This window comes from Myotis nattereri, assembly GCF_964212035.1.
Source record: "Myotis nattereri genome assembly, chromosome: 1".
NCBI classification, from domain to species: Eukaryota; Metazoa; Chordata; class Mammalia; order Chiroptera; family Vespertilionidae; genus Myotis; species Myotis nattereri.
In genome coordinates this window covers 11,172,622-11,184,820 of record NC_138075.1, presented here as the reverse complement: position 1 = coordinate 11,184,820, position 12,199 = coordinate 11,172,622, and the positions used below count along the sequence as shown (strand labels likewise).

General features: G+C 41.1%; 1 protein-coding gene across 1 annotated transcript in view; it reads right to left on the bottom strand.

Annotated features, from left to right (window-relative positions):
* The window catches only part of RPS6KA5 (ribosomal protein S6 kinase A5), a 132,273-nt gene that overhangs the window by 99,453 nt on the left and 20,621 nt on the right, over positions 1-12,199 (bottom strand). The window lies entirely within an intron of this gene.

Below are 12,199 nucleotides of genomic sequence, written 5' to 3'. Positions count from 1 at the left end.
ATCAATATGTTGTTCCACTTATTTATGGGTTCATTGGTTGATTCTTCTATGTGCCTTGACCAGAGAATGAATCCACAACCTTGGTGTATCGGGATGATACTCTAACCAACTAAGCTACCCGGCCAGGGCTTATTATTTGTTTTATGTTACCTTTTCTGTTGTTTGTTTCCATGTAATTACTTTCCTGACTTTAAAAAGAATCATCTGAATGCTTTTTAGAATTTCATTTGTTTTCACACTGGCATTTTAGCTCTACTACTTTGATTAGTGTCGTTGTTGCTCTAAGGATTATAACATGTTTCTAACTATTCACAGTCCTCTTATAGTTAGTACTGTACCATTTTACTTAAAATATAGAAGCCTCACAATCATCCTTTATGGATATGCAAATCGACCCAACGGTGGAACAACCGGTTGCTATGAAACACACTGACCACCAGGGGGCAGAGGCTCAACGCACAGCTGCCCCCTGGTGGTCAGTGTGCTCCCACAGGGGGAGCGCTGCTCAGCCAGAAGCCGGGCTCATGGCTGGCAAGCGCAACGGCAGTGGCAGGAGCCTCTCCCGCCTCTGCTGCAGGCGGGTGGTAAGGAGCAGGGGGTGCCGGACTGCGAGAGCCTCGGACTGCTAGAGGGATGTCTGACTGCTGGCCCTGAGGGATTGGGCCTAATCCAGAAGGCAGACATCCCCCAAGGGATCCCAGACTGTGAGGGGGCGCAGGCCAGGCTGAGGAACACCCCTACCCTCTAATGCACGAATTTCATGAACCAGGTCTCTAGTATATTATATGGGATAACATATTTTATATGTTACACATTGCACAAGATAATGTCAAGTTTTGCTTATATGATCCTATCTAATAAAAGAGAAACATGGTAATTGGCGTACGACCGCTACCCTTCCCATTGGCTAATCAGGGTGATATGCAAATTAACTGCCAGCCAAGATGGCGGCCGGCAGCCAGGCAGCTTAAACTGAACATGAGGATTGCTTGCTTCAGTGACGGAGGACTGCAACGTTCCCCGCCTGCCTTGCCGGCCTCTGAGCTTGCAGTTTAAGAAACACTGTAACAAATATAGAAGCTAAACAAAACCCCAGAAACCAGCTTTCAGCGAGCCGGGATCTCAGAGCTGGAGTTGATACAGAGTTTCGATTATAGAACCTAAACAAACCAGATACCTGCTTTCAACAGCGGAGGCCTCAGAGCTGGAGCCAAGCCTCAGAGCTAAAGCTGGCCCAGAATAAAAAAAAGAAAAGAAAAAAAGGAGCAGTTGGGAACTTTAGTCCCAGCCTGAAAACAGCCCTCGGCCCCTCACCCAGACTGGCCAGGCACCCCAGTGGGGACCCCCACCCTGAAGGGTGTGTGACCAGCTGCAAACAGCCATCATTCCCTCATCCAGGCTGGCCAGGCACCCCAGTGGGGACCCCCACCCTGATCCAGGACACCCTTCAGGGCAAACCAGCCAGCCCCCACCCATGCACCAGGCCTCTATTCTATATAGTAAAAGGGTAATATGCCTCCCAGCACCGGGATCAGCAGAGCTGAGAGGCCTCCCGGCACCGGGATCAGCATGACAGGGGGCAGTGCCCAAACCCCCTGATCACCCTGCGGCTCTGTGTGTGACAGGGGGCGGGGCCACAACCTCCCTAACCACCCTGCTCTTTTCGTGACAGGGGAAGGCACCCCAACCCCCTGATCGGCCCTCCTCTGTGCCTGATAGGGGGGAGCTCCCCAACCCCCTGATCACCCTGCGGCTCTGTGTGTGATGGTGCGGCGCCCCAACTCCCCCACCCCCAAACGGGCCCTGCTCTGTGTGTGACGGGGTAGAGCCATAACCTCCCCATCGGCCCTGACCTGAGTGTGACAGTGGCAGAGCCCCAACCCCCTGATCGGCCGTGCTCTGTGGGTGATAGAGGGCAGTGCTCCAACCCCCTGATCCACCCTGCTGTGTGTGTGACAGGGGGCGGTGCGCCAACTCCCCTATCGGCCCTACTCTGTGAGTGACAGGGGGGAGCTCCTCAACCCCCTGATCGGCCCTGCTTTGTGCGTGACAGGGGGGAGCTCCCCAACCCCCTGATTGACCCTGGTCTGTGCGTGATAGTGAGGAGCTCCCCAACCCCCTGATCGGCCCTGCTCTGTGCGTGACAGGGTGTGGCGCCGCAACCTCCCCATCGACCCTGCCTTGAGTGTGACAGGTGGCAGTGCCCTAACCCCCCAATGGGCCCTACCCTGAGCGTGACTGAGGGTGGCATCGCAACCTCCCAATCCGCCCTGCTCTGTGCATGACAGGGTGCGGCACCCCAACTCCCCAATCGGCCCTGCTCTGAGCCCGACCAGGTGCTGCACCTAGGGATTGGGCCTGCCCTCTGCCACCCGGGCGCAGGCCTAAGCCAGCAGGTCGTTATCTCCTGAGGGGTCCCAGACTGTGAGAGGGCACAGGCCGGGCTAAGGGACACCCCCCTTCCCCCCCAAGTGCACAAATTTTTGTGCACCGGGCCTCTAGTACAATTTATAAAGAAATTAAGAGGAAAGATTGAGACTTTTGCATTTCTGCAGATATTTATCATTTTCTGATGATCATCTTCTTCTAAGAATCCAAAATTCCATCTGGTATCACTCTTCCTCAACCTTGAACTTCTTTTGACATTTCTTGCAGTGTAGAAGTGTCTGAGTTTTCTTTTATGTGAAAAAGTTTTCTTATCCTTCATTTTTTTTTTAAAAAAAAAAAAAACAAATCGAGATATAATTCACATACTATTAAATTCATCCTTTTAAGGTATATAAGCCAGTGCTTTTTTTTCTTTTTTCAGTATATTCACAAGGTTTTGCCATCATCACCACTATCTAATTATGGAATCATCTTGATACTTGAAGGATATTTCCTTTTAATATAGAATTCTGAATTGACAGGCTTTTTTCTTTCCTTCCAGCACTTTACATAAACTAGTTCTTCCATTTACTTTGGCCTCCATAGTTGCTGAGGTGAAATCATTCATTAAATGGGTCCTTGCTGTTTGAAATGTGTCTTTTCTCTTACTGCTTCCAACCTCTGTTCTTTATCTTTGGCTTTCAACAGTTTTGCCATAATGTGACTTGATGCAAACTTCTTTGGGTTCATTGAGTCTTGTATTTATTGATTATTATTATATCTGTACATTTCTGGTTTTCATCAAACTTGGGGAATGTTCAAAATTTGTTTTCTATCCCATTCTCTCTCTCCTCTCCTTCTGAGGTTCCAATTACATATATGTTGGATTGTTTGATATTACCTAAGAGGTCCCTGAGACTCTATATACATTCCCCCCCCAATATATTTTCTCTGTTCTTCACATTAATTTATATTGTTCTATCTTTAAGTTCAGTTACTTTTCCTTCTGAACTGTTAAATCCATGCAGTGAATTTTTAATTTCAAATATTGCATTTTTCATTTCTAAAACTTACATCTGATTCTTTTTTTTTCATTGTTTCTATTTATCTGATTTTTTTTTTCATTCACTGAGAGCATGTTGTTTTACTTCATTGAAGATACTGTAATAGCAGCTTTAAAATCCTTGTCTCTTATTGCCAGTACCTCATTCATCTCAGGGTAGAACTCAGTTGATTTTCTTTCCTCTTGGGATATGTTCCATTTTCTTAATTCTTCATATACAGGGTAATTTTGGATTGTACCCTTAACATTATAAATATTTATTTGTGAAGACTCTAGATTATTATTTTTTCTCCAATGAGAGCTGGGTTTTTTGTTCGTTTGTTTTAGGAGGCAAATACCTTGGTTTGGCTCCTATTCCTTAGGACACAGCTTTAGCCCAGTACAGATTTATTTTTTTGTCTTTAGATGGGCTGTTCTGAGTCTTTGTATCCATGCTTAATTCAGAAGTCACTCACAGATGTGTACACACAAAATTTGAGGACTCTTCCTTTTCTAACTCTTCTCCTTCTGGGACTCCTCCACTATCTTCGGTGGTCAAGGTTGACTGGTTTCAGTTTTCTAGTTTCCCTGGCCAGAGAGACCATTGTTTTTCCACCAGAATCCCCACAGTTATGGACTGTACTTAACTTGAAGCTAAAAGTGAAAAGGCAAAATTATTTCCTATAGCTCCCTTCCTCCACCTATCTGCTTTTTTTCCCTCTCAAGTGCCTTAAATAGTTGCTTTTTGTATTAAATCCAGATTTTATAGTTTAGTTGTGTGTGTGTGTGTGTGTGTGTGTGTGTGTGTGGTGTTTTCTTGTTTGCTTTTTTTTTTTTTGCAAATAAGTTCTCTGGTAAGGGGTTTTATTATGACATTATAAGAAGCAAAAGTCTGCTTACAATCAACAATAGTAGTTTTTACTTTAACTTCAACTACTGCAATAGCAATTTAACTTCAAAGGGTAAAATAAAATTTAAAAGGTGTATGATATAGGCCAGTGATGGCGAACCTATGACACGCGTGTCAGAGGTGACACGTGAACTCATTTTTTGGGTTGATTTTTTTTTTGTTAAATGGCATTTAAATATATAAAATAAATATCAAAAATATAAGTCTTTGTTTTACTATGGTTGCAAATATCAAAAAATTTCTATATGTGACACGGCACCAGAGTTAAGTTAGGGTTTTTCAAAATGCTGACACGCTGAGCTCAAAAGGTTCGCCATCACTGATATAGGCCCATCTCAGGGATCTTGAACTTGATATCCATATGATTATTTCTTTTACATTACATCTGTTAGGCAAGGTAAGTGCTCACACATCTATAATAATGAAAGTGTAATATGCTAATTAGACGGGATGTCCAACTGGACATCCCTCCGGACGACCTTCCAGACAAAGCTGGGGCTGCGAGGGAAGCCCGGGTCCTAGATGCCTGCCGGTGACTGGAGGGAAGCCTGGGTCCTGGGTGCCAGAGGGAAGGAAGGCCTACTCTTGCATGAATTTCATGCATTGGGCCTCTAGTATAGAGATAAATCAGTAGGTAGTGCTATTATATTTAGGCACGGGAGGAATATTTATTAATTATAAAGTTTTTTTCATTGTGTTAAAGACAAAACACATAAAAAGAAATGAAGACAGTATGGAGTTTCCTCAAAAAGTTAAAAATGGAACTCCCATTTGACCCAGTATAGTAATCCCACTTCTAGGACTATATCCCAAGAAACCAGAAATACCAATCAGAAAGGATATATGTACCCCTATGTTCATAACAGCACAATTTACAATAGCTAAGATTTGGAAACAACCTAAGTGCCCATCAGCAGATGAGCAGATTAAAAACCTATCTACACAATGGAATACTATGCCGCTATACTATAAAAAAGAAGGAACTGTTACCATTTGCAGCAGTATGGATGGAACTGGAGAGCATTATGCTAAGTGAAATAAGCCAATTGGAGAAAGATAAATATCACATGATCTCACTCATATGTGGGATATAATGATCAACATAATTTGATGAACAAAAATAGACCCAGAGACAAATGGCGGGGGGTGGGGGGGTGGTTAGAGAACAACCAAAGGACTTGTATGCATGCATATTAGTATAACCAATGGACACAGACACTGGGGCAGACAGGGCTTGCCTGGGGTGAGAATGGTTGGGGGAAGGGGGGAGGGTCAATTGGGGAAAAAGGAGACATATATAAAACTTAAGATAATAAAAAAGAAAAGAAAAAAGAAATACCATATAAAATCCTAAGCAATGAGAAAAACATATTAAAAAGCATGTGAGTCTAGATGTCGAAATGGTTCTCATTTCTATGCTAGTATTATTTGCCATTGTAATTAGAAGCCTTCAAGCATGAAAGTCTAAAAATAAACCACATTTCTCTTCATTAAACTGTTAACCTAAGATCAAGAGCTCAAACATCCTAGCAACAATACTAATGTTTATTAGAACAAGACTTAAAATATTTACATAATTTACTTCACACTAGAGGTGAAATAAACATCAGCCAATTACAGAAATCTTCTGCATGCCTGAGTCATTACATGCCTTAGTAAAGTCCAAAATAGTATTTTGATCATATGATGTGGAGTTATTACCTGCATGCCTTGGACTTGTACTATATTGAGAAACAGAACTGTCCACTGTCTTTCTTCATACATGAAAGTGAGTGGTATTTTATTGTGGTTGTAGGAGCTCCTTTTCTTGTGCCAGGTATGCCTCTGTCCATCTCCTTCTCTAGTTCTCCCTAAAGGTAAGAGAGGTTACTAATCTGAGTATTCCACAATACAAAATTCTGACTGGGTAGTGTGTGGAGTCCAACAAGATCTGTTTTTTTGCCTCAAATTCTGGCCTGGACTGACCCCTGGGGCCGAATGGCTATTCTCTTGCATTTCTCCACTATATACAGTAGTCAGTTAACTAGAGATTCAGAGGCTTTTTGGGGACTTGGTGTTTACTCACTAGTCTGTTCTCCCCTCTAACCTTCTAACTCAGACACCTCAACATGCTGATCCCAGGATTCTAAATGGTTGGGAGGGAAGTAGGAGTCCTCACTTAGGGCTTAAGCCTAAACTGCATGTACCAATGCCACTTAAATTTAAGAAGAGTTCTACACTAGTGTGCTAGAAGTTGGCACAGCTTTAATGCAGTGCTCCAAGTCCCATTGGCAACTGTTCCTTGCAGACAGTTCCATTATGACTCTTGGGGGCTAAGGGTAGACTGGCTGGGCAGAGAGAGTTTGGGAATTTCTGGATTTCTGACTATAATAGCTTAATTGGCACTAAAACCACACCTTCAACCCCTATATCCTAACTAAAATGATTCATTCCTTCCTACAGAAACAATGCCTAGTGAAAACTCTTCACAAATGTATAAATTAACGAAAAATATCAACAAACTTTAAAAACTTAGACTAGAGCAGCCGTGGGCAAACTACAGCCCGCGGGCCGGATCCGGCCCGTTTGAAATGAATAAAACTAAAAAAAAAAAAGACCGTACCCTTTTATGTAATGATGTTTACTTTGAATTTATATTAGTTCACACAAACACTCCATCCATGCTTTTGTTCCGGCCCTCCGGTCCAGTTTAAGAACCCATTGTGGCCCTCGAGTCAAAGAGTTTGCCCACCCCTGGCCTAGAGCTATTTAGTTGGGTGCATAGCAGGATGACCATATCAGTTATTTATCTCTGACATCTGTTTTGAAGCCCACATCATATGAGTTGTTAAATATTAGTAAACCTGAACTAAAACAAATATTTTTAAACTTTTCAAGGTCTACTTTATGCCTATCTCTTATTGTTAATCAGCTTAGACAATCTTCTCCCACGAAAAGTATTTATATTAATGCATTACTAAGTTTATTCATTTACAAAAGATAGGTGTGAACAGTTTTAATGCTTTCCACAAAGCAATTTTAACCATTTTTTTCTTAATAAAGTATCTGAAACTATCCCATTGAAAATCCTTCACTTCTTAATTAGTGTTATCCTATAACGCATTCTTTCTGGTTAGGAAATCACTTTTAAGATTAAATTTAAGCCCTTTACAAGAAGCTAATGAATATTTTTTTTAAGTTTGTCAAAACTCAAACAAATTTCAATATTTAGATGATTCCCTTTAGAAAAGTCTGAATTATTAATAGTAGAAAAGAAAAAATCTTGCATTATCAATGAATATAAAAATACTTGGTTTCTTACACTATAACCAGATTCCATCAACTGCATGTATAATATTAATAGGGTTATCTGCAATGTGGGAAAATATGACTAATGTAATTTTTAAAATAATAAATTTAGACTAACAGGATAATTGTCTTTTCTCCCAAATTTAAATAGCTTTGTTGTTTGTATTGTTATTGTTGTTATTAAATAATCTAGGTTCATGGTAGATTGTGTTTTTTTTTTAAATAGACAATATTAGTAGGCCTAAAGTAGACCTAGGAAATCTCCCATATTCCCACCATTCAAAGATAGTTATTACTAATCTTTAGCAAATTCTTCCAGGATCTTAGCCATAAACCTATGATTAATAAATGGCTTCTCATTCAACTTTCTAGGCAATTCTATTACCAAATGTAATTCATAAATGCATATTACCTATGATCAACTTACTAAGTTGTGAGATATTTAACTTGGAACTTCCCACTCTTATGGAGGAAACAATCAGTAAAACCACATGATTAGATCTAATGAGTTACTTGTGTTCAATCTAAGAAAAGGCTTAATTAAAAAGCACTTTTACAATTAAAACAGAAATAAAGAAAATGCTTTTGATGCCTTTTCAAGTAAGTTTTTTAGTATGAGTAAGGCACTCACGTACCAGATTTTATTCAATAAATTAATGTTATTAAACTTGCAATGAGCTATGAGAAATATAATTTAATACAAAGGAGTGTGGCTTCTGTGGACATTAAGGGGAATATCATTATTCTGTGAAGCTAGTTAGAAATGCTCATTGAGAATACAGGCTCTCATTCACTCATTTCACACATACACCGAGAGCTTACTAGCACCTGACCAGGTGTCAGGTTTTTAGCAGTACAAGATCAGACATGGCAAAGGTGAAACAACAGCTAGGGAATTCTGAGCTAGAAGAATAGCTAGAGCAAGAGCCTAAGTATGAATAAGTATTTTAGCCGTAGGGAGTAATAAGAGGCCTGTTCTAGTGGCTATTATTGGTTTATGTGGGGACAGTATCACAAATATAACATCAAATAAGTACATGAAACTTGCTGATTCAAAACCGGGAATGCCAAATTAATTAGTTTAACTGAATCCCTAAACAATGTGGGTCCTGGCAAGATGAAAGTAAGGTTTTAGAAAAACTACTCTGGCTCTAAGGTGCCATGTGGACAGAGCAAGGAAAGACTAATAATGCTAAAAGACGGTGAGGTGATTGCAATAAACTAGATGTGCGTTGAGAGGGTCTGGTCTGAGTAGAAACAACAACTGACAGTTTTGCTGAAAGGGGAAGTTGAAAGGGAAGGCTGAAAGGGAAGTTGTGGGGTTTCAACACTGATTTGGAGGTGATGGCAGGACAGCCTAAAAGGGCTGCCATGCAGGCCGTTCTAGACAAGGAACTAAAGTTCTGCAGAGAAGACAGAATGCTGATGGGGTTCAGGTCAGGATACCCCCAAATAGAGCACCTTGGCATACTGAGTTGTTTTAAGCCAAAGGACTCTGAGAACAGCAAGTGCAGGAAGGACTCTCTGACCTTCGCCTGAAGCAGGTCATCAGCCCTTCCTGTGCCAGGTGCCCTCCCTCTACCCAGAGGAAAAAAGCATCCTTATCTCTGAAGACAAGGGACACAGACAAGAGCCTGAACAAACAGGCCTTCCTAAGTGTCCCGCAGTTTGCTACACTTGCCTCAGACCCTTTGTCCTATCATACCCCTTTCCACAACTTTACACTCTTAAGCAAAGCTAATATGAAAATGCTCAGGTTTAACGGCTTCTTCGGGTCCTTTCTTTATGAAGGCTCCCGTGTCACATAAAACTGGTATTATATAAATTTGTATATTTCTTCCTGTTAATGTCTTTTGTAACAGGGATGCCAATTGAGAACTTAGAAAGATAGAAAAAAATTCATTTTTTCTCCCTTAAAATGCACAAGGATTTTAGGAGACGGGCAATGGCTAACACTTGTAGAAGAAAGGCCCTCAGGAGACCACCGGAAAAGAAGGGTTAAGTATTAATGATGAGGAGTGGGGATGCAAGAAGAAAAAGAGCCAGAGAAATGGTTAGAGAATGAACAGGACATAGAATCCAAGAAAAGACAAGATGTCTGATAAAAAACTGATTATCAATGACGTTAAACTGTGGTACAATGAGACATATAGTGTGTCCCCCAAAAATGTATACACACACTTTGAATAATTATAAAAAGCAGTGTTTATTAAAATACATTTCATTTTCAAAATTGAGCTGTCAGCTGTTACAGTGTTTATACATTTGTGGGGGAGACCCTGTATATTTGATCTTTGTCCCTAATTCGTAGCATACAACTCCTAAAGTTTAAGAATCTCCAGAGTGGTGTTGTGTCTTGTATGCTAGTGAGATAGCTGGTGGCTTGGAGCCCAGCCCTAGATAGCTTCAGGATGGGTGGCTGGTTGCTAGAAAAAAACCTAGGACTTTCAGCTCCCCCCTCTAACCTTCTCCCTTCTGGGATTAAGCTAATCCGAAATGAACAATGATTTAATCAAGTATGCCTCTGCAACTTGTTCCCTGAGCCCATGCTGCTCAGCGGGCTCACTTCTTCTACCTCTGTGACTTTCTAAATAAACTTTTGCTTGTATTTGAGTCTTGGCTCTGAATTCTTTCTCAGCCAGAACTCAAGTACCAAGGTTGCTGAACCAAGATCCAGTCTAACTCCAAACAAACATTTTATGTACTTATTTGTATTCCCACTGTAAGTTGAGAAGGTGTCACTTGGGTTGATACATCAGTCTTTCATGATTATAATTATAGCTATATGCATGACATCAGAGCACAAAAAGAAACCAACAACATAATGATCCAGCATTAAATCCTATTTGCTACCATCAAGGAACACGTCATTAACAGCAATATATATGACACAGCAGTAGTATACTGTTACCTTGTCAATGGTTTTCTGACTATTTTTTCATTTCAGAAGAAAAGGAGAACAATTACAAAAAGTGACATTGTGAGGTTTAGTTGTAAATGCAATAGGAAGAAGATAAACTTACAGCTGTTTCAGCTGAAACCAAAATAAGCCATAATTTATTATAAATCTAGGATCTACAGAACACCATCAACTTCTAAAACTTAAACACTGTCTACACAAAACCTTGTCCAATTTTCAGGTATTTTTTTTTCCTTTTAAACAGTAGCTCGTCAATTGAAAAAAAAATAAAAGGAAACAAAGCCTAACAAGTTAATCAAAAAGTTCCTGTTTTTGGTAAAGAAAGGAGTTTCAGTCTTGGCCCAAATTCCCTATTCCTCAATAATTAGTTTCACCTTCCCCTTTCTAGCACCTTCAGTATTGAAGAAATCAACATTAACCTCTAGTTTCCAAATACTGGTGTGAAAAAGATCACATTTATCTTTTTAAAACTTTTATTATGATCTATAACAGAGAAAGTCTCAGGGGTGGGGCAATTGTAACCCCACATCCTAACACTAACTATCCTCCTTCTGTGCGTTCATTTCCAGTTTTTTCTTGTGCATGTATCCTAGTTATTAGCCGGGGCGTGTCAGTTCTTTATCATCTAAGCTAAATGGACTCAAAGCCCACAGAGCCAAAGCCTCCCACTCCATCAAGGTTCCTATCAATTCCTAAGAGAAGGGAATTAGAGGTAGGATTATTCTTTTTTAAAAAATATATATGTTTTTATTGATTTCTTTAGGGAGAGGACAGCAGAGGGAGAGAAGGTAGAAACATCGATTGATTGGTTGCCTCCTGCACATAGGGGGTCGAGCCCTCAACTCAGGCATATGCCCTGACCAGATATCAAGCCAGCGACTTGGTGCATGGGACAACAATCAATCCACTGAGCCACACTGGCCGGACAGAAGTAAGGTTATTCTTAAAATCTCTCCATCTTCCACGCTTGGGGGAGGAGGTCATTATCTCACCTGGCTCTCGGCCTCCCATCATTTTTCTGACTTTTCTTCTTTTCTCTCTCCCCTCCCCTATTAGGAACAAAATCAACTAATCTTTCCCCTGTTTCCTGTCCAGCTGCTTCCCTTTTCTGACCTCTTGGCCACTGCTACCATCCACACTCACATCCCTAAGTGAACTTGATATTAAGGCAATGCCCCCAGGGCAGTTCCTGCCATATGAGGAATTCTGATGCCCACTGCTCTGATAATACATTTTTTTTCTTCTTACCTATTACATAGGTTTTATGTAATCACTATACTCTACATATAACTACATAGTCTACTTATTTAACAAGCATTCTGAATGCTGACGTGTATCTGACATTGTGCAAAGCACTGGCGAGACTGAAGCAGACACACTGTGATGCCAAGCAGCGCAGGTCAAGAGGAGACACTCAGGCCAGTGAAAAAGCCCCAAGGTACAAGCTCCATTAGAGGTAAGAGGGACAGAGAGACCAGGAGAGCACAAGAGAGCATCTTACCACATCTGAGGGTTTGGGGAAGTTAAGTGCTCATGGGCAGAAAAAAAGTCTGAACATCAGAAGAAAACACATACAGAAAAGCACCAAGACGAAGGATCATAGCATATCTAGGAACCTGCAATGGGTGCAGGCAGGTAATGCAGGGGAAGGAAGGGGAAAGAAGGCGCAGCA